At 46.1% G+C, this 27,023-nt stretch overlaps 1 protein-coding gene across 3 annotated transcripts in view; it reads right to left on the reverse strand.

The window, feature by feature from the left end:
- The window catches only part of EPC1 (enhancer of polycomb homolog 1), a 127,579-nt gene that overhangs the window by 52,099 nt on the left and 48,457 nt on the right, over window positions 1-27,023 (reverse strand). The window contains exon 1 of one of the 3 annotated variants that reach the window (XM_063922081.1): window positions 16,777-16,884. The exons of the other annotated variants lie outside the window; for them this stretch is intronic. The gene's annotated coding sequence lies outside the window, so the exon portion shown is untranslated. Of the gene's footprint in view, window positions 1-16,776; window positions 16,885-27,023 lie in introns of those variants that run through there. 3 annotated transcript variants of the gene reach the window in all.

The following is a 27,023-nucleotide window of genomic DNA, read 5'->3' on the forward strand; positions in this document are numbered from 1 at the left end:
CTCTTCTTCCCAAGCGGAGGTATCCTTCCACTCAGGATCTAATTCACCTTCCTCCAAAGGGGAACTACAGTATCGGACTCCTCTCCTGGGAACGCGATGGCGGGGAGTGGCTGCTGTCATTTAGGAGCACTCGAGCCTGAAGCAGTAACTATCTTGGTCAAAGATTGTGCTAAATCAGAGACATTTGCCCATATTTCTTGCCCATGGTGGCTCTTCAGCAGACTGTCCTGAATCAGTACACGACTGGGACTGACGCAAGTCAGCAATAGCGTCGGACATATTCCTGGCCCACTGAGGCATTGACCAATCCGTGGAACCCCCCTGCTGCTCCGTTACAGGTGTTCCAGAGCACGCTGTGCAGAGGACCTGGATCCTTGCTACCTTTAGACAGACAGTTCGGAGCCAGGCAAAATATACAACAGAGCCTGCTTTCCCTTTAGCAGATTTGTCCGGCTTAATGGCAATATTATCTGTTAAATCTAACAACTGTCCTAAATTGTAAACAGTGAGTAGTAAGAAGGGGTCTGTAAAAAACAACAAAAAACAACAACAACAGTCTATCTATCCCCTTACACAATGTCTAAAACAGATATAATCCCCGCCTGTAATAACAGGGTGACCCACTAGTGTAATATGAAATTAGAATAAAATCACAGTGAACCAGCACAGGGCTAGCCCAATACTTGCGGTCAGCCGATCCCAGCCTGAAACGAACAGTGTGATAATCTGATGGCCCCTTAATTGTGTGTGATGTGGTATCAACAGCGCAGCATCCCCTGCAGTGTCTCTGCAGCGTGGAGAAAATGGCGCTTGTAGTTCAAGCCAGACCCCACAGAATGAGGTGGGCAGCGCAGTAAACATCACCTGAGTTGGAAGCGCAAGGCGAGAAGAGATCCTTCCCCCTTCTGTGCAACTGCTGCGTCTGGAGGTTCCTTTTCAGTAAAGGGACCCAGGTGGTGCCAGACCGAGGCGGAAGCATCGTCCAGGGTCGATATCCTCTTCAATCACCGTTCGGCCCGGGGAAATGTCCTTATATCCTCCTCAGTATCCAGAGATATTGTCCCGCTGCCCATCCAACCTGTGCGGCACGGACAGCGCACCAGCTCACCAGCGGTCCCTTTCAGACCGCCGCCACAACACCTCTCAGCACGCGCCCTTTCACCAGTTCCACAACCCCGCCGCTTACATGATACCAAACAGAGGGGAAGAATAGCTCAACACTGTTTAAAACAGGTTGTGGCTGCCGGAATGACCATTAGGTTACAGAGCCTTGTCCTACCTGACAGCTCGGATAACTTGTTCGGATAGAAGACAGCCCCAGTGACCTTAGTTTGGTGGCTTCCTCAGTGGCTGTATGGAGTGGGAAATTCTCTATCTAGCCCCACTCTAAATATACTTGACACCTGTAGACAGGAACCAAGTATGTACAAAAAAAATGTAAATCAAATAAAGAAAGAAAAATAAGATTTTACTTACCGGTAAATCTATTTCTCGTAGTCCGTAGTGGATGCTGGGGACTCCGTAAGAACCATGGGGATAGACGGGCTCCGCAGGAGACATGGGCACTTTAAGAAAGAATTTAGGTTCTGGTGTGCTCTGGCTCCTCCCTCTATGCCCCTCCTCCAGACCTCCATTAGAGAAACTGTGCCCAGAAGAGCTGACAGTACAAGGAAAGGATTTTGGTAATCCAGGGCAAGATTCATACCAGCAACACCAATCACACCGTATAACTTGTGATAAACTTACCCAGTTAACCGTATGAACAACAGAGCATCAGGTCAACCCTGATGCAACCATAACATAACCCTTATTGAAGCAATAACTATATACAAGTATTGCAGAAGAATTCCGCACTTGGGACGGGCGCCCAGCATCCACTACGGACTACGAGAAATAGATTTACCGGTAAGTAAAATCTTATTTTCTCTAACGTCCTAGTGGATGCTGGGGACTCCGTAAGGACCATGGGGATTATACCAAAGCTCCCAAACGGGCGGGAGAGTGCGGATGACTCTGCAGCACCGATTGAGCAAACACAAGGTCCTCCTCAGCCAGGGTATCAAACTTGTAGAACTTTGCAAAAGTGTTTGAACCTGACCAAGTAGCCGCTCGGCAAAGCTGTAATGCCGAGATCCCTCGGGCAGCCGCCCAAGAAGAGCCCACCTTCCTAGTGGAATGGGCCTTAACTGATTTTGGCAGCGGCAATCCAGCCGCAGAATGAGCCTGCTGAATCGTGTTACAGATCCAGCGAGCAATAGTTTGCTTTGAAGCAGGAGCACCAAGCTTGTTGGAAGCATACAGGATAAACAAAGACTCTGTTTTCCTGACCCTAGCCGTTCTGGCTACATAAACCTTCAAAGCCCTAACCACATCAAGCAACTCGGAATCCTCCAAGTCAGTAGTAGCCACAGGCACCACAATAGGTTGGATTATATGAAAGGATGAAACCACTTTCGGCAGAAATTGTGGACGGGTCCGCAATTCTGCTCTATCCGCATGGAAAACCAGATAGGGGCTTTTATGTGACAAAGCCGCCAACTCTGACACACGCCTAGCCGAAGCCAAGGCTAATAGCATGACCACCTTCCACGTGAGATATTTCAACTCCACCGTTTTGAGTGGTTCAAACCAGTGGGATTTCAGGAAACTCAACACCACGTTAAGATCCCAAGGTGCCACTGGATGCACAATAGGGGGTTGAATATGCAGCACTCCCTTTACAAACGTCTGAACTTCAGGTAGAGAAGTCAACTCCTTTTGAAAGAAAATGGGTAGGGCCGAAATCTGGACCTTAATGGAACCCAATTTTAGGCCCAAATTCACTCCTGACTGTAGGAAGTGAAGGAACCGGCTCAGCTGGAATTCCTCCGTAGGGGCATTCCTGGCCTCACACCAAGCAACATATTTTCGCCATATACGGTGATAATGTTGAGCTGTCACGTCCTTCCTAGCCTTTATCAGCGTAGGAATGACCTCATCCGGAATGCCCTTCTCTGCTAGGATCTGGCGTTCAACAGTCATGCCGTCAAATGCAGCCGCGGTAAGTCTTGGAACAGACAGGGCCCCTGCTGCAACAAGTCCTGTCTTAGAGGAAGAGGCCACGGGTCCTCTGAGCATTTCTTGCAGATCTGGATACCAAGTCCTTCGTGGCCAATCTGGAACAATGAGTATTGTTCTCACTCCTCTTTTTCTTATTATTCTCAGCACCTTGGAAGAGGAGGAAATATATAGACTGACTGGAACACCCACGGTGTCACCAGGGCGTCTACAGCTATCGCCTGAGGGTCTCTTGACCTGGCGCAATACCTCTGTAGTTTTTTGTTGAGGCGGGATGCCATCATGTCCACCTGTGGCAGTTCCCACTGACTTGCAATCTGTGCGAAGACTTCCTGATGAAGTCCCCACTCTCCCGGGTGGAGGTCGTGTCTGCTGAGGAAGTCTGCTTCCCAGTTGTCCACTCCCGGGATGAACACTGCTGACAGTGCGCTTACGTGATTTTCCGCCCAGCGAGGAATTCTGGTGGCTTTTGCCATCGCCACCCTGCTCCTTGTGCCGCCATGGCGGTTTACATGAGCCACTGCGGTGATGTTGTCTGACTGAATCAGAACCGGTTGGTCGCGAAGCAGGGTCTCCGCTTGACGTAGGGCGTTGTATATGGCCCTTAGTTCCAGGATGTTGATGTGAAGGCAATTCTCCTGACTTGACCACAGACCTTGGAAATTTCTTCCCTGTGCGACTGCTCCCCACCCTCGGAGGCTTGCATCCGTGGTCACCAGGACCCAGTCCTGAATGCCGAATCTGCGGCCCTCGAGAAGGTGAGCACTCTGCAGCCACCACAGGAGAGACACCCTGGCCCTGGGGGATAGGGTGATTAACCGATGCATCTGAAGATGTGATCCGGACCACTTGTCCAGTAAGTCCCATTGAAAGGTCCTCACATGGAACCTGCCGAAGGGAATGGCCTCGTATGATGCCACCATCTTTCCCAGGACTCGAGTGCAGTGATGCACTGACACCTGTTTTGGTTTTAATAGGTTCCTGACCAGTGTCATGAGTTCCTGAGCTCTCTCTATCGGGAGATAAACCCTTTTCTGGTCTGTGTCTAGAATCATGCCTAGGAAAGGCAGATGAGTCGTAGGAACCAACTGCGACTTTGGAATATTTAGAATCCAGCCGTGTTGCCGTAACACTTCCAGAGAAAGTGCTACGCTGATCAGCAACTGCTCTCTTGATCTCGCTTTTATGAGGAGATCGTCCAAGTATGGGATAATTGTGACCCCTTGCTTCCGCAGGAGCACCATCATTTCCGCCATTACCTTGGTAAATATTCTCGGAGCCGTGGAGAGACCAAACGGCAACGTCTGAAATTGGTAATGACAATCCTATACGACAAATCTGAGGTACGCCTAATGAGGTGGATAAATGGGGACATGAAGGTATGCATCCTTTATGTCCAGAGACACCAAAAAATCCCCCCCTTCCAGGCTTGCGATGACCGCTCTCAGCGATTCCAACTTGAACCTTTTCAGGTACATGTTCAGGGATTTTAAATTCAATATGGGTCTGACCGAACCGTCCAGTTTCGGGACTACAAACATGGTCGAATAATAACCCCTTCCTTGTTGAAGGAGGGGAACCTTGACCACCACCTGTTGAAGATACAATTTGTGAATTGCAGTTAACACTATTTCCCTCTCGTGGGGGGAAGCTGGCAGGGCCGATTTGAGGTATCGGTGAGGGGGCATCTCTTCGAATTCCAGCTTGTTTTCCTGAGACACAATATCTATTGCCCAGGGATCCAACTGGGAGTGAACCCACCTGTGGCTGAAATTCCGAAGACGTGCCCCCACCAGGCCTAGCTCCGCCTGTGGAGCCCCAGCGTCATGCGGTGGATTTTGTGGAAGCCGGGGAGGACTTCTGTTCTTTGGAACTAGCTGTGTTGTGCAGCTTCTTTCCTCTGCCCCTGCCTCTAGCAAGAAAGGACGCACCTCGGACTTTGTTTTTCTGTGATCGAAAGGACTGCATTTGATAATACGGTGCTCTCTTAGGCTGTGAGGAAACATATGGCAAAAAATTTGACTTTCCAGCCGTAGCTGTGGAGACCAGGTCCGAGAGACCCTCCCCAAACAATTCCTCACCCTTGTAAGGTGAAACCTCCATATGCCTTTTTGAGTCGGCATCACCTGTCCATTGCCGAGTCCACAGGACCCTTCTGGCAGAAATTGACATAGCATTTATTCTAGAACCCAGTAGACTAATGTCTCTTTGAGCATCTCTCATATATAGGACAGCGTCTTTAATATGCCCCAAGGTCAACAACATAGTATCCTTGTCTATGGTCTCAATTTCCTCAGATAAGGTATCCGTCCATGCTGCTACAGCACTACACACCCAGGCCGACGCGATCGCCGGCCTCAGCAAGGTACACGAATGTGTATAAATGGACTTCAGGGTAACCTCCTGTTTGCGATCCGCAGCATCTTTGAGGGTAGCCGTATCCTGTGACGGCAGGGCTACCTTCTTGGATAAGCGTGTTAAAGCTTTGTCCACCTGTCCGTTGGCGGGAAAGGATACGCCATAAGAATCCTTTTGGAAATCTGCAGTTTATCTGGAGATTCCCAAGCCTTTTCACATAACTCATTTAGCTCGTGTGAGGGGGGAAAGGTTACCTCCGGTTTCTTTTCCCCATACATATGTACCCTCTTGTCAGGGACTGGGGCTTCCTCTGTGATGTGCAACACATCCTTAATTGCTATAATCATATAACGGATGGATTTAGCCAATTTAGGCTGTAACTTTGCATCAACGTAATCGATACTGGAGTCAGAATCCATGTCGGTATCTGTATCAACAATTTGGGATAGTGGGCGCTTCTGAGACCCTGACGGCCTCTGCGACATAGGATCAGGCACAGGTTGAGACCCTGACTGTCCTGAGGCTTCAGCTTTTTCTAACCTTTTATGCAAGGAATTAACATTATCATTTAAAACCTTCCACACATCCATCCAATCAGGTGTCGGTGCCGTCGGCGGAGACACCACATTCATTTGCTCCCGCTCTGCTTCCACATAGCCTTCCTCGTCAAACATGTCGACACAAGCATTCCGACACACCACACACAGAGGGAATGCCCTTTTTGAAGACCGTTCCCCCACAAGTCTCTTTGGAGAGACAGAGAGAGTATGCCAGCACACACCCCAGTGCTATAAACCCAGGAATAACACAGTAACTTAATGTTAACCCAGTAGCTGCTGTTTATATTGCTTTTTGCGCCTAATTATGTGCCTACCCCCTCTCTTTTTACCCTCTTCTACCGTGTATCTGCAGGGGAGAGCCTGGGGAGCTTCCTCTCAGCGGAGCTGTGGAGAAAAAATGGCGCTGGTGAGTGCTGAGGAAGAAGCCCCGCCCCCTCAGCGGCGGGCTTCTGTCCCGCTTAAATGTACAATTTTTGGCGGGGGCTCATACACACACACATACATACATACATATATATATATATACATATACATATATATACACACACACACACACACACACACACACACACACACACATACATACATATATACAGTTGGGCACTGTATGTATGCTAAACTTTTGCCAAAGAGGTCCCAATTGCTGCCCAGGGCGCCTCCCCCCCTCTGCGCCCTGCACCCTTACAGTGACCGGAGTATGTGAGGTGTGTGGGAGCAATAACGCACAGCTGCAGTGCTGTGCGTTACCTCAGTGAATAACGGAGTCTTCTGCCGCCAATTTGAAGTCTTCTTGCTTCTCATACTCACCCGGCTTCTGTCTTCCGGCTCTGCGAGGGGGACGGCGGCGCGGCTCTGGGATCGGACGGCGAGGGTGAGATCCTGCGTACGATCCCTCTGGAGCGAATGGTGTCCAGTAGCCCAAGAAGCAGGACCTAGCTTCAGAGTAGGGCTGCTTCTCTCCCCTCTGTCCCACGATGCAGGGAGTCTGTTGCCAGCAGAGCTCCCTGAAAATAAAAAACCTAACAAAATACTTTCTCTCAGCAAACTCAGGAGAGCTCACTGAAAAGCACCCAGCTCGTCTGGGCACAGTATCAAACTGAGGTCTGGAGGAGAGGCATAGAGGGAGGAGCCAGCGCACACCAGAACCTAAATTCTTTCTTAAAGTGCCCATGTCTCCTGCGGAGCCCGTCTATCCCCATGGTCCTTACGGAGTCCCCAGCATCCACTAGGACGTTAGAGAAAACCTAACTAAAAACTATAGCAAGGAGAACTGTGCCTGCACTCTACAGGCACAAAACTAAAATTGAGGTAATTGTTGGACAGGCTTGAGATGGGAGATGTTAGAGGGGGGAGAAGTTAGTTTTTATAGGTCCTGTGCCAAACTCCCTTCCCACACACTCTAACCCCATCAGTAAGTATGCAGCGTCCCCCAGATGGATGAAAAAAATAAGATTTTACTTACCGATAAATCTATTTCTCGTAGTCCGTAGTGGATGCTGGGACTCCGTCAGGACCATGGGGATTAGCGGCTCCGCAGGAGACAGGGCACAAAAATAAAGCTTTAGGATCAGGTGGTGTGCACTGGCTCCTCCCCCTATGAACCTCCTCCAAGCCTCAGTTAGGATACTGTGCCCGGACGAGCGTACACAATAAGGAAGGATTTTGAATCCCGGGTAAGACTCATACCAGCCACACCAATCACACCGTACAACTTGTGATCTGAACCCAGTTAACAGTATGATAAACGTAGGAGCCTCTGAACAGACGGCTCACAACAATAACAACCCGAATTTTTTGTAACAATAACTATGTACAAGTATTGCAGACAATCCGCACTTGGGATGGGCGCCCAGCATCCACTACGGACTACGAGAAATAGATTTATCGGTAAGTAAAATCTTATTTTCTCTGACGTCCTAGTGGATGCTGGGACTCCGTCAGGACCATGGGGATTATACCAAAGCTCCCAAACGGGCGGGAGAGTGCGGATGACTCTGCAGCACCGAATGAGAGAACTCCAGGTCCTCTTTAGCCAAGGTATCAAATTTGTAGAATTTTACAAACGTGTTCTCCCCCGACCACGTAGCTGCTCGGCAGAGTTGTAATGCCGAGACCCCTCGGGCAGCCGCCCAGGATGAGCCCACCTTCCTTGTGGAATGGGCCTTGACAGATTTAGGCTGTGGCAGGCCTGCCACAGAATGTGCAAGTTGAATTGTGCTACAAATCCAACGAGCAATCGTCTGCTTAGAAGCAGGAGCACCCAGCTTGTTGGGTGCATACAGTATAAACAGCGAGTCAGATTTTCTGACTCCAGCCGTCCTTGAAATATATATTCTCAATGCCCGGACAACGTCCAGCAACTTGGAATCCTCCAAAATCGCTAGTAGCCGCAGGCACCACAATAGGCTGGTTCAGATGAAACGCTGACACCACCTTAGGCAGAAAATTAGGACGCGTCCGCAGTTCTGCCCTGTCCGAATGGAAAATCAGATATGGGCTTTTATACGATAAAGCCGCCAATTCTGATACTCTCCTGGCTGAAGCCAGTGCCAGTAGCATGGTTACTTTCCACGTAAGATATTTCAAATCCACCGATTTGAGTGGCTCAAACCAATGGGATTTGAGAAAATCCAAAACTACATTAAGGTCCCACGGAGCCACAGGGGGCACAACCGGGGGCTGTATATGTAGTACTCCTTTAACAAAAGTCTGGACTTCAGGAACTGAAGCCAATTCTTTCTGGAAGAAAATCGACAGGGCCGAAATTTGAACCTTAATGGACCCCAATTTGAGGCCCATAGACAATCCTGTTGGCAGGAAATGTAGGAATCGACCCAGTTGAAATTCCTCCGTGGGGGCCTTCCTGGCCTCACACCACGCAACATATTTTCTCCAAATGCGGTGATAATGTTGTGCAGTCACCTCCTTCCTGGCTTTAACCAGTGTAGGAATGACCTCTTCCGGAATGCCTTTTTCCCTTAGAATTCGGCGTTCAACCGCCACGCCGTCAAACGCAGCCGCGGTAAGTCTTGGAATAGACACGGTCCCTGCTGAATCAGGTCCCGTCTTAGAGGTAGAGGCCACGGATTTTCCGTGAGCAACTCCTGAAGTTCCGGGTACCAAGTTCTTCTTGGCCAATCCGGAGCCACGAGTATCGTTCTTACTCCCCTTTGCCGTATAATTCTCAGTACTTTGGGTATGAGAGGCAGAGGAGGAAACACATACACTGACTGGAACACCCACAGTGTTACCAGAGCGTCCACAGCTATTGCCTGAGGGTCTCTTGACCTGGCGCAATACCTGTCCAGTTTTTTGTTGAGGCGAGACGCCATCATATCCACCTTTGGTTTTTCCCAACGGTTCACAATCATGTGGAAAACTTCTGGATGAAGTCCCCACTCTCCCGGGTGTAGATCGTGTCTGCTGAGGAAGTCTGCTTCCCAGTTGTCCACTCCCGGAATGAACACTGCTGACAGTGCTATCACATAATCTTCCGCCCAGCGAAGAATCCTTGCAGCTTCTGCCATTGCTCTCCTGCTTCTTGTGCCGCCCTGTCTGTTTACGTGGGCGACTGCCGTGATGTTGTCCGACTGGATCAACACCGGCTGACCCTGAAGCAGGGGTTTTGCCAGGCTTAGAGCATTGTAAATCGCTCTTAGCTCCAGTATATTTATGTGAAGAGACATCTCCAGGCTTGACCATACTCCCTGGAAGTTTCTTCCCTGTGTGACCGCTCCCCAGCCTCTCAGACTGGCATCCGTGGTCACCAGGACCCAGTCCTTTATGCCGAATCTGCGGCCTTCTAACAGATGAGCACTCTGCAACCACCACAGAAGAGACACCCTTGTCCGTGGCGATAAGGTTATCCGCTGATGAATCTGCAGATGCGATCCGGACCATTTGTCCAGCAGATCCCACTGAAAAGTTTGTGCGTGGAATCTGCCGAATGGGATTGCTTCGTAAGAAGCCACCATCTTTCCCAGGACTCTTGTGCATTGATGCACAGACACTTTTCCTGGTTTTAGGAGGTTCCTGACAAGTTCGGATAACTCCTTGGCTTTCTCCTCCGGAAGAAACACCTTTTTCTGAACCGTGTCCAGAATCATTCCCAGGAACAGCAGACGTGTTGTCGGGGTCAACTGAGATTTTGGAAAATTCAGAATCCACCCGTGTTGTTGCAGCACTACTTGGGTTAGTGCTACTCCGTCCTCCAGCTGTTCTCTGGACCTTGCCCTTATCAGGAGATCGTCCAAGTAAGGGATAATTAATACGCCTCTTCTTCGCAGAAGAATCATCATTTCGGCCATTACCTTGGTAAAGACCCGAGGTGCCGTGGACAATCCAAACGGCAGCGTCTGAAACTGATAATGACAGTTTTGCACCACGAACCTGAGGTACCCTTGATGTGAAGGGCAAATTGGGACATTCAGGTAAGCATCTTTTATGTCCAGGGACACCATAAAGTCCCCTTCTTCCAGATTCGCTATCACTGCTCTGAGTGATTCCATCTTGAACTTGAATTTTTGTATGTACAGGTTCAAAGATTTCAGATTTAGAATAGGTCTTACCGAGCCGTCCGGCTTCGGTACCACAAATAGCGTGGAGTAATACCCCTTTCCCTGTTGTAGGAGGGGTACCTTGACTATCACCTGCTGAGAAAACAGCTTGTGAATGGCTTCCAATACCGTCGCCCTGTCTGAGGGAGACGTTGGCAAAGCAGACTTTAGGAACCGGCGAGGGGGAGACTTCTCGAATTCCAACCTGTAACCCTGAGATACTACCTGCAGGATCCAGGGGTCCACCTGTGAGCAAGCCCACTGCGCGCTGAAATTCTTGAGTCGACCCCCCACCGTTCCTGAGTCCGCTTGTAAAGCCCCAGCGTCATGCTGAGGGCTTTGCAGAACCCGCGGAGGGCTTCTGTTCCTGGGAAGGAGCTGCTTGCTGCCCTCTCTTACCCTTTCCTCTGCCTCGGGGCAGATATGACTGTCCTTTTGCCCGCTTGTTCTTATAGGACCGAAAGGACTGCGGCTGAAAAGACGGTGTCTTTTTCTGTTGGGAGGGGGTCTGAGGTAAAAAGGTGGATTTCCCGGCAGTTGCCGTGGCCACCAGATCCGATAGACCGACGCCAAATAATTCCTCCCCTTTATACGGCAATACTTCCATATGCCGTTTGGAATCCGCATCACCTGACCACTGTCGTGTCCATAAACTTCTTCTGGCAGATATGGACATCGCACTTACTCTCGATGCCAGAGTGCAAATATCCCTCTGAGCATCTCGCATATAAAGAAAAGCATCCTTTAATTGCTCTAAAGTCTGTAAAATACTGTCCCTATCCAGGGTATCAATATTTTCAGTCAGGGAATCCGACCAGACCACCCCAGCACTGCACATCCAGGCTGAGGCGATGGCTGGTCGCAGTATAACACCAGTATGTGTGTATATACTTTTTAGGGTAGTTTCCAGCCTCCTATCAGCTGGATCCTTGAGGGCGGCCGTATCAGGAGACGGTAACGCCACTTGTTTTGATAAGCGTGTGAGCGCCTTATCCACCTTAGGGGGTGTTTCCCAGCGCGCCCTAACCTCTGGCGGGAAAGGGTATAATGCCAATAACTTTTTTGAAATTAGCACTTTTCTATCTGGGTTAACCCACGCTTCATCACATACATCATTCAATTCCTCTGATTCAGGAAAAACTACAGGTAGTTTTTTCACCCCCCACATAATACCCCTTTTTGTGGTACTTGTAGTATCAGAGATATGCAAAGCCTCCTTCATTGCCGTGATCATATAACGTGTGGCCCTACTGGAAAATACGTTTGTTTCTTCACCGTCGACACTAGATTCAGTGTCCGTGTCTGGGTCTGTGTCGACCGACTGAGGTAAAGGGCGTTTTACAGCCCCTGACGGTGTCTGAGACGCCTGGGCAGGTACTAACTGGTTTGACGGCCGTCTCATGTCGTCAACTGATTTTTGTAATGTGCTGACATTATCACGTAATTCCATAAACAAAGCCATCCATTCCGGTGTCGACTCCCTGGGGGGTGACATCACCATTACCGGCAATTGCTCTGCCTCCACACCAACATCGTCCTCATACATGTCGACACACACGTACCGACACACAGCAGACACACAGGGAATGCTCTATTGAAGACAGGACCCCACTAGCCCTTTGGGGAGACAGAGGGAGAGTTTGCCAGCACACACCCAAGCGCTATAATATATATGGGAACAACCCTATATAAGTGTTGTATCCTTATAGCAGCTTAAATATAGTAATATCGCCAAAAAAAGTGCCCCCCCTCTCTGTTTTACCCTGTTTCTGTAGTGCAGTGCAGGGGAGAGTCCTGGGAGCCTTCCTCACAGCGGAGCTGAGCAGGAAAATGGCGCTGTGTGCTGAGGAGAATAAGCCCCGCCCCCTATTTCGGCGGGCTCTTCTCCGGAGTTTGTGAGATCTGGCAGGGGTTAAATACATCCATATAGCCTCAAGGGCTATATGTGATGTATTTTTAGCCATAAAAAGGTATTATACATTGCTGCCCAGGGCGCCCCCCCAGCGCCCTGCACCCTCCGTGACCGCTGTGTGAAGTGTGCTGACAACAATGGCGCACAGCTGCAGTGCTGTGCGCTACCTCAGGAAGACTGAAAAGTCTTCTGCCGCCTGCTTCTGGACCTCTTCCATCTTCGGCATCTGCAAGGGGGGTCGGCGGCGCGGCTCCGGGACGAACCCCAGGGTGAGACCTGTGTTCAGACTCCCTCTGGAGCTAATGGTGTCCAGTAGCCTAAGAAGCCAATCCATCCTGCACGCAGGTGAGTTCACTTCTCTCCCCTAAGTCCCTCGATGCAGTGAGCCTGTTGCCAGCAGGACTCACTGAAAATAAAAAACCTAAAAACTTTTTCTAAGCAGCTCTTTAGGAGAGCCACCTAGATTGCACCCTGCTCGGACGGGCACAAAAACCTAACTGAGGCTTGGAGGAGGGTCATAGGGGGAGGAGCCAGTGCACACCACCTGATCCTAAAGCTTTATTTTTGTGCCCTGTCTCCTGCGGAGCCGCTAATCCCCATGGTCCTGACGGAGTCCCAGCATCCACTAGGACGTCAGAGAAATTGATTTTATTTTGTGAGGCTGTACTTCTGTTTGATAGCCTAGCTGTGGAAGTACTTTCTGCTTTTAGAAGGTTATCGCTGACATTTATTTACAGTGGAGGTCCTTTTTCTCTTTTATAAGAAACGGAGTGGAAACATGGAAATTATTCCCAATATGTCCCCACAGATCAACTCCGCATCAAGATCAGACAATTTATAAACACAGATACAGTCAGATTCTAATGGTTTACTCATGCCAACACAACATATTCTTTTCCAAATACAGGGAGCTTATGATTCTGGGGATGTTTCCCAGCCACAATGTTTGGTGCAAGCTGTAATGCAGATGCCGGCTGCCATCATGTCCAAAACAAGCTACAATTGAATAGCTATGTTTGGCCTCCATCTACTGGCGGAAACATAATTGAATTCCGCCCACTGAAGTTTAACACACACTGTTACAAAACACACTACAGCGCCAGTTACATAAATATACAAGCCGAGGGTGCCATCGGTAGAATCATCAAGTGTGGTTCAGCCTAGTTCAGTGTGTACAGTGAAGGCCAGCCAGGGCAGCAAGCCGTAGACGTGGAAATAAGTGGATAAACCCGATCGGAGGTGTAGTTGAAGGTTACATTTGAGACTTGTCTGGCAGCATACAAGGGCATAAGGAGATCAAGCATATTAGTGGGCAATGGGACTGCCATGATGGGGCCTGGGCTGGCTATAAAGGGGCATGAGGGGTCCGTTTATTAGAGTGGTAAGAAAATGGCATCAAATCTGACAATATAGATATAACCCTACTACGATTTTGGCCCCTTAAAACTTTTCATGTTCCAACATGGCACCAGGGAAGACCAGACTTTTTTTTTTTTTTTAGTACAATTAGCCTAAAATTGTATGATTGGCCTGATACTATCCGAGTACTGATTATCTGGTCGAATCCCTGGATCTTCTAGTATGCTTAAAAGATGCAATATACATTGTGACAATATCATGTACATTTTGTAGTGTGCCAACCAACTGTATGACATTACAGCCAATAATTCATTATATTAGGCATCTTCACAAAGCAAATAATCTGTGCAGTGTGTATAGGGATACAGGGAGAGAGCATCTGAAGGAACAACTGTGTATCGTATGTACACAGGATACCGAATGGTCGCTGAAATGTTTCCTTGCAAGAAAAATCATGAATAAAATCACATTTCCTGTGAAATCAGAATTTTAGACTTCTTTATGGGCTTTCATAGGAGATTTTATTTTTATATATATATATATATATATATATATATATAAATAAATAAATAAAAACACAGCAGGATGTTTCTATAAAAATGAAAAAATTGAGATTCTCAAAAAGCCGTTATTTAAAAAAAAAATCCCAAAAATGGTTCATACTGCTGTTAATGAATCCCCAAAGTTTTATTTTGGGATCATGATGGGATGACATGCTATAAGGCAGGCATGTCCAAACTGCGGGCCTCCAGCTGTTGAGAAACTACACATAGCAGCATGCTCTGACACAGCTTTAGCATTCTCTGACAGCAAAACTGCGTCAGGGCATGCTGGGATATGTAGTTTCACAACAGCTGGAGGGCCGCAGTTTGGACATGCCTGCAATAAGACCTTTCATTTTTGGAATGATTCACAAAAATTGTATTTAAAAATCAAACAGTATTTTTTCCAGTTCACTAAAATTAGAGAAATTCCTCTTCAGGTGTGTTTGGGGACGAGATTCTACTACAGACAGTGCCTACTCCATTTCTGTGCTTGCGCATAAAGTGGAAAGATACTGTGGAAATACACTTCAATTGTGTTAAATAGGCCCACCTTTTACATTTACAGGGACAGGATAGGTTTGAGAGGAGTCTCATTAAAAAAAAAAAAAAAAAAAAGTCTTTAATTACAGAGGAGTATCAGACTGGGAGAATGTATGCTGGGAGCAGGAAGAAACAGCAACTTGGAGAATGGGTGCTGGTAGGGAGAGAGACACAGCAGACTGGGAGCAACACTGTGCTCACAAGAAGAACCCGCAGTCACCCGGCTATCACTGGACCAGTGCTCAAGCTGCTGTACAATTCTCCCATTTGTGGTGCATTACAAGGGAAAAACAAAATCTGAGCATTATTCCAGACTGTCTACTGCTTCCAGAGGAAACTCACACTTCTTGAAAAACAAATTTGAAAAATAAACCACCAAAAAAAAAAAAAAAAAAAAGTTTGTATTTCTTCGTTGGGTCAGCCGCACAATTTAAGAACAAGAAAATAAAAATCTATAAGTACCATGCATTTCTGTAATGTTTTCCTTTGCCAAGTCAAAACATGGTTGTGGTATAAGATTTTGATCATATGGACATTGGGGTCGATTCTATTCGGCAACTTAAGAATAGCGCCGGGAATTAGCTCCCGACGCTATTCAATTCAGCTGCTAGTGACCCGCAATTGTCGGGAATTCTTCTCTCATCCCCGGGGGATGAGAGAAGAAACCCGACAAAAGTGCTGCCTCGCGGCCAGCGCGAGGCTGATTCTGTCGGGAATCAGCCTCGCGCCGGGGAGTCAAGTCGGAGAATGCCCGTTCTCCCGACAAAACTACCTGTTAAGTCGGCGAGAACGGGACATCGCCGACTTAACTGGAGCTGAATTGAATAGCGTCGGGAGCTAATTCCCGGCGCTATTCTTAAGTTGCCGAATAGAATTGACCCCATAGTAGGCTTGCCCAGGATGCTAACCTCTTCACTGTGCCACCTACACTATAGGAAGGGGCTCTTTGCCATGAGCAATCATGGAAAAATGCTGCTCTGCTTCTACACCAAAATCATCTTTATGAGCATAAATTGGCAAAGTTTTTTTGTTCTTAAATTGGTGGCAAACGCAGGATTTCTGGAGGGGGGTTTCCAAATGCAATCCCCAATCTCCCGTTCTGCGGAATATTGGAGCATGTCGGGAGTTTAGAGAAGCTGTAGAAGAACCTAGTGCTGACCCTGGACACTAATGTACACATTGGTCTTTTTATACACTGGATACTGTATTGAATACAATATTCTTATTTAACACTGTAGATAGTCTATTGTATAGGGCTGTATCAAACATATTTAACTACAGGTTGAGTATCCCATATCCAAATATTCCGAAATATGGAATATTCCGAAATACGGAATTTTTGGAGTGAGAGTGAGATAGTGAAACTTGTTTTCTGATGGCTCAATGTACACAAACTTTGGGGTCGATTCTATTCGGCAACGAATGAATAGTGCCGGGAATTAGCTTCCGACGCTATTCAATTCAGCAACTAATTACCTGCAATTGTCGGGAATTCTTCTCTCATCCCCGGGGGATGAGAAGAGAAACCCGACAAAAGTGCTGCCTCGCGGCCGGCGCGAGGCTGTTTCTGTCGGGAATCAGCCTCGCGCCGGGGAGTTAAGTTGGAGAATGCCCGTTCTCCCGACAATTCAACCTGTTTTGTCGGCGAGAACGGGCCATCGCCGACGTAACTAGTTGCTGAATTGAATAGCGTCGGGAGCTAATTCCCGGCGCTATTCATTAGTTGCCGAATAGAATCGACCCCTTTGTTTAATACACAGTTATTAAAAATATTGTATTAAATGACCTTCAGGCTGTGTGTATAAGGTATATATGAAACAATTGAATTGTGTGAATGTACACACACTTTGTTTAATGCACAAGTTATTAAAAATATTGGCTAAAATTACCTTTAGGCTGTGTGTATAAGGTGTATATGAAACATAAATGCCTTCTGGTCTTAGACTTGGGTCCCATCACCATGATATCTCATTATGGTATGCAATTATTCCAAAATACGGAAAAATCCGATATCCAAAATACTTCTGGTCCCAAGCATTTTGGATAAGGGATACTCAACCTGTAATATAAATAAAATAAGTCATCAGGAAAAGGTTAAACATCCCATAATGAATAAATACACAAATATTAGAGAACCAGTAGGAGACAGAAATGCACTTTCTAAGCACACATGCTCCCACTGGGATGTAGTTATGTGACTGGCGGTCCCAATACCGACACCTACATTCCCTTCAAAATCTCGACAGTCGACTAACAGGGACAATCCCCACTCGTGGGTGTACACCTAGCCCGCAATGGGCTTCGTTGTGCTCCCCGCCATTTCTAAAAGCATGCGAGTTAAAGAGAAATATGTGGTTTTGAACCATTGGCATTTAAGGGTCAATTCAGTTCTTATGGGAATTTAGCTCCCAGGCTAAGTTAACAGGAGTTATTCAATTAGTTTCTGTGACTAGCCCCAAGGCTGCATTCATCACAGATCTTTGCTCGCTTCCTCCTGATGGAGAAATCAGCATTAAAAGTAGAGCTTCAGGGCTGGTCGCGTCTTAACTGCACCACACCAAACAGCACAGGAAAAGCTGTTTAATGCAGCTACGTCCTAGCATTCTCTCGTGAAACAGCAGCCACCGTGGGAATTAAACAGCTCCCGACCACTTACATTCATGCATAACAATTAAGGGGTATATTCACTTAAAGTCGGATCCATTCCGACATGCATTTGTCGGAATGGATCAGACAAGCCCTATTCAAATGAGCGGCCAAATCAGACTGTCTGATTTGGCCGCTCACGGTGTCCCATACTGCTGCTGCTGCTAGCGGCTGCCGGGTGTCGCTGTCAGCGGCAGCAAGGGGGGGCGTTATCATGGGGGACCAGTCAGGCAGCCGGGGGATGGGGGCGGCCGAGGGGTACCCGTCAGCGGCAGCCGGGGATAGAATCTGCGGCGGCTGGGGGGACCTGTCAGGCGGACCCATCAGCAGTGGCGGGGGTAGCTATGAGTAGCGGCAGGGGGGAGGTGTCAGGAGGCGGGGGTGCGCTGCCAGGAGTAAGGAGCCTGGCTGGGGGGATGCTCTGCTCACTCCGACTTTTTTTAAAGTCGGATTGAGATTGTCGGAAAGGGGGCCAAAACTTGTTGGATTTGGCCCCGTTTCCGACAGAAGCACGCGGATCGGGAGCTATTCCGCCGATCCACATGCTTGCAGACAAGTCGAATTCCCTGACTTGTCGAATAAAATACCGAGGATCGAATAGGTCGGAACCCCATCTGACCTGAAAACGTTGAAAACTGCAGTCTTTCTGACAAGTTGGCAGTTTCGACTGCAATTGAATATACCCCTAAATTGCGTTGATGGAGCTTTTTTTTTTTTTTTTAAACAAACCATCAAGTAAACCTGGGTAGGACCTTTGGACCACTTCATCTGGCTTGAACCTAACATGCATTAAGCTGCATGGGAATTAAAATATTCCCAACTTTAAATGTCAATTAAATTAATTGGGGAACTCAACTGTTTTTTTGAGCACCCACAAGTAATGGACACATGGCCGAGCTATACGTGTACTAGGGTTTTTATCCTGTACCAAACGAAACCATTTTAAATAGCATGTGTGATAACCAACCTACAGTATTAGTGTGTATACGTGTCCTAGATGGAAACAGCATTTATATGAGGTTAGAGGTACTACAGGAATTATGTTAATATTCACTGATATCAGGTTTGTTTGGCCTAGGCCCAAACAGAGAGAAAATTCCTTGTTGGAGCACTCTTTCATAGTGGTTTGAAATGATGAAGGACAAAATATAACTATGATCGAACTATTCAATTTTTTGCCGATTGGTTGCAACTGCATTACTTATCGTGCCCAAATGCACCAGGTTTAGGCGCGTAAAGGGGCTAAACCGGTGCAAAGTACTGGGCAGGATGACCAAATAGCGACCTTTTCATGGATTTCTGCTCCGAACTCCTGCAATAATGCAGTCCCAACTGATCGGCAAAACAATTTATTACCTCTATCTGGCAACTATTGCTCATAGGGGCCCAAACAATTAAATTCCACTCATTACATTAAAAAATAAATGTATTAATAATTAAATATAATGAACATAGCACCAGCTATACTTCCGATACAACTATGCACTAAACAATCTAGACGAACATGAGGTAGCATGTCAAACATGAAGCATTGAAGTTACACAGAATGCAAAAAAGCAAAGGGTTCAATTAAGTGCGGATTGAAAAAAACAGGGAATTAGTTCCCAGTGTTATTGAATTCAATGCGCTGCCACGAGAAGGCCAGTTCTCGTGGACTAAACAGGGTGTTCTGTTGCGAGAACCAGCATTCTCCGACTTAAGTGCCGGGGACTGCTGTTTCTAGCGCACTAAGGTCAGAAAACAGTATTGCGCCAGCACTTTTGTTGGATTTCTACTCACACCAGAAGTAAACCTCTCGTCGGCGGTCACATCGCGTTGAACTGAATAGCATCGGGAGCTAATTCGTGGTGGTATTCAATCCGCACTGTACTGAACGGACCCCAAAAGAAACACACTATGCTACTCATACCCCTTTCAGACATGCTCTAAATTCCCGGGTTTTTACACATGAACGCGCATCAACCCGGGAATTTGGTATGTCTGAAAGGCACCGACCCGGGCATGTGATCCGGGTCGCCAACCCTGCAACTGACCTGGGTTTTTCCCAGGTTAAGTCTGAAAGGCGCGACCCGGGAATTTGCTCTCTGGCTGCATGAAAAAGGTTTTCATTGGTCAGAAAGGGCCGCCTGATGCCTGCTGATGACCTCATCAGCAGCAGACGGAGGGGAACAGACTCCACAGCAGCATGGGAGGAAGCAGAGATCTTTGCTGTGAAGTGTGGCAGTGCCAGAGTGCAGAAGGTACACAGAGCTGTGCATGTATGTGTGCCAGAGTAACACAGAGCTGTGCAGAGAAGTCTGGAGAAGTGTGCCAGTGAAGAGACTGCCATTTTGTTCATAATGGTTGAAAAAAAAACTTTTATTCTTTCTAAAATAAACATTTTTGGAAAAGAAAAACTGGTGTTCTATTTATTGGTATATAAATATGAAATTACTGTATTCCTAACATGGAATTTAATAGCCTGCCCTCCCCTTTGCATGACCTCATTATTATGTGCCTGCAAACCGTCCCCTTAAAATGATGACACTGCCTTAAAAACTGAAAAATCCAGCTTATGTCTGAAAGGGGCCAACCCGGGAATTTCCCGGGTCTGTGGTGTAGTATGAAAGGGGGTCTGAAGAAAAACCCGGGTTTTTACTGGAGAGAAAATACCGGGACTTGAGCAGGGTAATTCCCGGGTCATATGTCTGAAAGGGGTATCAGCAACACCAAAGCAAATATTACATTTATAAAAGAGGCCGCTAAAGGGTTTACTTCGCACAGTTCATGGTAAATAGAAAAGATTTCATATTAACAGGGTATCAAAGTAAAAGTCAAATACACAGCCAAAGCATCAATACTAAATATTAATCCAGGAGATATTTATATTTTGTACAACTGGTAACTGACTGTAGAACTCCAGAGTATTTTAGCGTGTATAGCTTATAAAACAAGGGAAATTTTGCCTCCCTTGAGAATAGCAAAACTCTTAAAAGCGAATTGGCTGGAACAGAGCTAGACAAATTCTGGGGGCCAGGTTGCAATGGCCCCTAGATTTTGCTGCCCGACGACCAGATTATGCAGGGAGGGAAGCAGCATACCCTCGTCAACCCCATTGAAAATTTGTCTATATGGCCATTTTGTGCACAGGTAAAAGGGTCTATACATGGTTACGGATTGCTTCTACGGAGGGGGCAGTGATGTGGCCACAATGTACGGTGGTCTGGCTCCTACACTTTCACCCTGGCTCCTAGATTTTAGCAAAAAATGTCAAGCCCTGACCTGGAGTTATCTCTTTAGGTGCACTAGGATCCAGGAATATGTCCGCATGAAAGTCTTATATAATACCCACTTCTGTTTTACAGAGAAAAATGGCCACCAAAATGGTACCGTGGGGGGTAGGGGTGAATTAAATTCAGCACATAGCCAATTACGGTAGCCACAGCACCGCAAGTTTTCTTTGTGCCCTCAATGGGGTCAATTCTATTCGGCAACTAAAGAATAGCGCCGGGAATTAGCTCCCGACGCTATTCAATTCAGCTAAAGTTAAGTCGGCGATGTCCCGTTCTCGCCGACTTAACAGGTAGTTTTGTCGGGAGAACGGGCATTCTCCGACTTAACTACCCGGCGCGAGGCTGATTCCCGACAGAATCAGCCTCGCGCCGGCCGCGAGGCAGCACTTTTGTCGGGTTTATTCTCTCATCCCCCGTGGATGAGAGAAGAATTCCCGACAATTGCGGGCAACTAGTAGCAGAATTGAATAGCGTTGGGAGCTAATTCCCGGCGCTATTCTTTAGTTGCCGAATAGAATTGACCCCAATGAGGTGCAAGGCTAAATTTGCAATGTGGATTAATGTCATTTGCACATCCTTTGCTGAAAATTTAATTCCCCTCTATAAGAAAAAGACTGAATAGGACCATCTTTCAAGACCAGCAATAAACACTCATCAGCGATCAAAATGTTAAACCAGTGATGGGGAACCTATGGCACTCCAGCTGTTGACCTACACATCCCAACAGGCCAAATAGCAAAACTGCAGCAGGGCATGCTTGGTTGTGTAGTTGAACAGCTGGAGTGCTAAATGTTCCCAATCACGGTGTTAGACTTTTGTTCCAAACACAGAACAATAAACCTATGCAAATGTACACAACCATTTTTTATTACAAGGCTTATCCACAGACCAGTGCTGCAGGTTTCTTTCATTCTTGCTGTAAGGGACTATTCTACTTAAAAATGTGCCTAGTCCAGTGGTTCCCAATCTTTTTTCAATCGCGGCGCCCTAGAGTATCAGAATTTTTTTCACGGCACCCCTAGGCCAAAGGTTTCTTATTGAGAAATAAAGAAAAATATTAAATTAAGTAAATATGTGCTTATATGTCATCATTAGGGTCAATTGTGTGGTGAGGGACAAGATTTGCTTCTGTTTGTCCACATACTTTATGATTGGCAGCCACCAGCACTGGCTTTGCCTATTACATTGAACATAAATAATTTTAATTGGTCCTGGACCACCAACCCGAGGCACCCCTGCAAGTGTCCTGAGGCACCCCAGGGTGCCACGGCACACAGTTTGGGAACCACTGGCCTAGTCTATTATTCGATAGTATGCCTTTAATAGAAGAGTGTAATTATTGCTCCGTTCTGGCGCCCATTAGAGTTGGTGTGCACAAAAACATCAGGCAGTGGTAAAGGTGGCCAAACCATGAACTTTAAGCACATTTCTTCTCACTCCTCAGGAGGCTGCGAGAAGAAACGTCTCCCTCGCGGCTCCAGGCATCTAAACGGAGCAACAATTGAATTGCTCTATTTTGTTCCCCCTAGCGGTAGGTGCAGGAGGAAACAACTGAATCACACATTATATATTTTAGGAAACACTTGGGCGGAATTTAATCCATGTTTGTTTTAGAATATAAAGTTTACAAAGTGGATGTAAACAAAAAAAAAACACATTTCAAGAGAATATTGATATTAAATGGTTGTGTTTTTCCTGTGTATACAGCAATATTTTGTTATCACACAAATCTATGGGTACATTCAAATAGCTGCGGTGTAAACCGCTATTCAATCACTATGCCTTTTACCTGCTTGTTGACCCACCGATTCCACAAAAGGGACCTGAGCCCCCTGCTGGCCATCTATGCTAATGTGTGTAGCTATTCAATTGTTTCCCCGTACCGCCCGTTAGTAGTTACCGCGCCGGACATCTCTGGGTTTAGCAAATCAAAGCCTCTAAACCCATCTAAAGCGCTTTATTGGGCGTCTAAACTATGGACTTAAACTTTTTTTCCTTGCACCTCCGGAGGCTGCGAGTAAAAAAAATGTTCTTACTGCCACGGCTAATGGACATCTATTGGATTCAATTGAATCGGCCCCTAAGTGCCTGGAATCTATGGCTTACCACACGCGTTAAGCCCCAGTGGGTGCATTTAACATCTATTTCTTCATAGTTGAGGCTGCAAAGAAAAAAAAAAACCCTGCATTAAACGCACCCTCTGGGGCTTAAAGCAATGTTATCCATACTCCGTTGGATAGCTCAGGGCAGAACAATTAGCCGTGGGTAAATCTAAACAGAAATAAATAATTCACCAAATTATTGATATTGCATTTTACTCCTTAGTCCAGAGGTTCCCAAACTGTGTACCTTGGCTCCCTGGGGTGCCTTCAGACACTTGCAGGGGTGCCCTGGGTTGGTGGTCCAGGACGAATTCAAATTATATATGGTCAATATAATAGGCAAAACCAGTGCTGGTGGCTGCCAGTCATAAAATATATGGCCAAACAGAAGCAAATCTTGTCCCTCACCAAACAACTGACCCCAAGGATGACATTTAAACGCGATCTACTTAATGTAATATTTCTTTCTAAATAAGAAGTTTTTGGCCTAGGGGTGCCGTGAAAAAAAATTCTGATATTCTAGGGCGCCGTGATTCAAAAAAGTTTGGAAACCACTGCCTTAGTCTCTAACTATGTAAATGCCATAATAAAAATTACCAAAAAACTCACTTTAGCAAACAAGACACGATTGCTATTTGGTCATTAATAGTGATCCCAAAAACCAAAAGTAAAATGTTACTACTGTGCTCCTAGGCAGAGCTTAAAAGCTTTACAGTTATTGGCTTATTATAAGTGTATCACTTGAAGGGTATGGGTCGTTGGGTCGACAACTATTGGTCAACATGGTCACTAGGTCGACATAAGTTGCTATTTGTTTGTTTTTTTTACTTTTTTTGGTGTCATTTTCTTCATAAAGTGACGGGGAACCCCAATTAGTGCACAGTGTCCCTCACAGCTTCGGGCAAGGTGTCTCGCTCCGCTACCGTTGCGCTCGGCAAAGGTTACCGTTCCCAACTGTAGTCCACATGGATAGTAAAGTAGGAAAAAGTTCAAAAATTTTAAAGGGGGGCGGGGGAGAGTGAATAACTCATGTCGACCTTTTGAACTGTCGACCTAGTGACCCAGTCAACAATGCATGTTGACCAATAGTGGTCGAGCTAAGTGGTGTCTACTTAATGACCGTATCCCCACTTGAACATGTGCTCCACACACCTGAATAATGTTGAGGAGTTTACCTTGGAGTTACCTTGACAAAGTGGGAAGAAACTAAATCTAATTTTTCATTTGTTTTTTAGGATCACGTAGTAACATTTAACAGTAACTAGCACAGCTCTTGCATATTTTGCCATTTGGATAGCTAATAACTACAAAAGGTGAGGAACAGTACACATTACATATTTATATTTTTAATTGCTACTTTAGAAAAAAAACACAAAAGAAAAACATGTTCAGGAATCATTTATTTACAAGTCGCATGGCAGCTTTACAAAATGTTACTGTAGAACAAAAGCAGGATTGTTTATTATACAGAGCATGTATCACCATTGAACATTATGCCAACTCAGATCAAACAATTTTTTTTAACTTCAAAAACATGAAGCAGTTAATTTCAAAAACAAAAAACTGTTGTCAGAAAACAAAACATGTATATGTGACATAACAGATTCTCCCCGAGGCCTTTTTGACAGGTGCACTATTTTTCCCCCCAAACCACCCAGCTGTCAATCCATTCTAATGTCCATAATTGACAGCCAGAGGATCACAGCAGCAGACACCAGTTCTCATCCCTCATTAAGATTACTCCCACTCACCATAATAGTCCCACTCCTTATTCAATCCCGCCAACTCACTATCCGTCACACTCCCTTTCCGTGTGACATAGCACTAGAGTGGCTTGTAGAACGCTTCTATATTCTGTACAGATGTGCTCTCCATAACTCATAATGTGAAGCAATTTTCAGTGCCTCAAAATTAGATCAGCAGTACCATGCTATTACTCAGTCCTCCCAGATTTTCAGTACTGTGTTCTACAATATACTTGGTGACTCACTATTCAAATTATTTAGGGACTGTGGGGAAATGTATCAAGCCTTCTAACGTGTAAAAAAGTTGCTCATAGCAACCACTCTACTGTTAATGATCATTTTATATATTGCCAATTGCTAGATACAAGCAGACTGGTTGCTATGGGCAACAATTCCCTCTATGGGGTCAATTCAATTCGGCAACTTATGAATAGCGCCGGGAATTAACTCCCGACGCTATTCAATTCAGCTGGTAGTTACCCGCAATTGTCGGGAATTCTTCTCTCATCCCCGGGGGGTGAGAGAAGAAAACCGTCAAAAATGCTGCCGCACGGCTGATTCTGAAGGGAATCAGCATCGCCGCGGGTAGTTAAGTCGGAGAATGCCCGTTCTCCAGACAAAACTACCTGTTAAGTCGGCGAGAACGGGCTTTCGCCAACTTAACTTTAGCTGAAATGAATAGCGTCGGGAGCTAATTCCCGGCGCTATTCATAAATTGCCGAATTGAATCGACCCCTAGGTTTGCTACATTCACTGTGATAGATACTTGGGGTAGGGGACTGCGCTAATACCACTTCGTTAAAAAGTAGCAGCTGAGAGAAAAAAGGGGGTTTTCCACTCCCCCTATGTGTAGATAATGTATAAAAGAGAAGGATCTCCCGCGCTCACTCTATACAAAGTTCAGGCACACATATCTTTGTAAAATAAATTTATTGTAAATAGTTCATAAAGCTTTTAAGATTTATAAAAAAATATATGAAGACTTTAAATTCATACATGTAATAAAATCCTAATACCGGTATACACGACAAACATATACACTGACAATACAAGATAGTATGAAATAGATGATTTTTAGGCAGATACGCGTCAGCGTTTTACTCTGTCTATAATTCTTATTGCGCTTATGTCCCAAAGTGCACTCTTTGTATGCCTCTATTGTTTTAGCATAACAATGTGCACTTAAGTTAAAAGTCTTTGTCAAATGATGACCAAATAGTCCTTATAAGGAAGGGAAAGTCCTTTTAGTGAAGGGAATATAGGCTGGCATGTTAGGGTTCTCCGTGGGTTAAGGGGTATATTGCTGGAAATCTTCCTTCCCCACTAACCTTATAGATGTCTCCCGTACTGGAGGCTTGCGCCTCAATTTGTCCAGAGGATGTGAATGTCTGCCGGCAGACTGATCAGCTGTTTGCAACGGCGGTAGGCTTGCAGGCTTTTCCAATCCGTTGCTCCACAATCTTATTACATATATGAATTTAAAGTCTTCATATATTTTTTATAAATCTTAAAAGCTTTATGAACTATTTACAATAAATTTATTTTACAAAGATACGTGTGCCTGAACTTTGTATAGAGTGAGCGCGGGAGATCCTTCTCTTTTATACATTGCTACATTCCCTCACAAGCTGAAATTCGGCTGACAGAGTAAAAGCAGGGGGAAAAAAACACCTCTGCGATAAGGCACATGTTAGGGCTGCACAAATTGAATGTGCCCTTCCGCATAGCTGGTAATGCCAGAGTCATTGTAATTAATATTAGAATCTCAATCTGCCTCCCCTGGAAACATTTTCTGGGGAGAATAAAAAAATAATAATAATAATAATAATAATAATAATATGAAAATAAAAAATTCTAAACGTGTAATAGGCCCTACACATTAGAAGATATAACTGAACGATATGAACGTTCTTGTTCATTAATGAACGAGAACTTGTTCATATCATTCAGTGTGTAGGCACCAACGATGAACGATGCGTGGCCCCGATTGGAAGTCACAAGCACTGGTTTTGCCTATTATACTGACCATAAATAATTTTATTTGGTCCTGGACCACCAACCAAGGGAACCCTGCGAGTGCCCTGAGGCACACCAGGGTGCCACAGCACCTACTTTGGGAACCACTGCTCTAGATAAATACCCCATTTATTTTTTGGGCGGGAGATGCGATTACAGATTTTCCTACCTACATTTGCACCATTTAACCACTTCCCCGACTTGACCGCAGATGAAACGTACACCAGTCAGAAATGCCCACTGAGAATCTTCCAGCAGCTGCCACTCTGAGGAACTTCCTGGCCCCTCTGGCATCAAGGCAGCACTGTAAAAGGGAAACAATCGGACAGCCTGGCATCACCCCTATCCCACGTTT

Source organism: Pseudophryne corroboree, chromosome 5, assembly GCF_028390025.1.
Source record: "Pseudophryne corroboree isolate aPseCor3 chromosome 5, aPseCor3.hap2, whole genome shotgun sequence".
Taxonomy (NCBI): Eukaryota; Metazoa; Chordata; class Amphibia; order Anura; family Myobatrachidae; genus Pseudophryne; species Pseudophryne corroboree.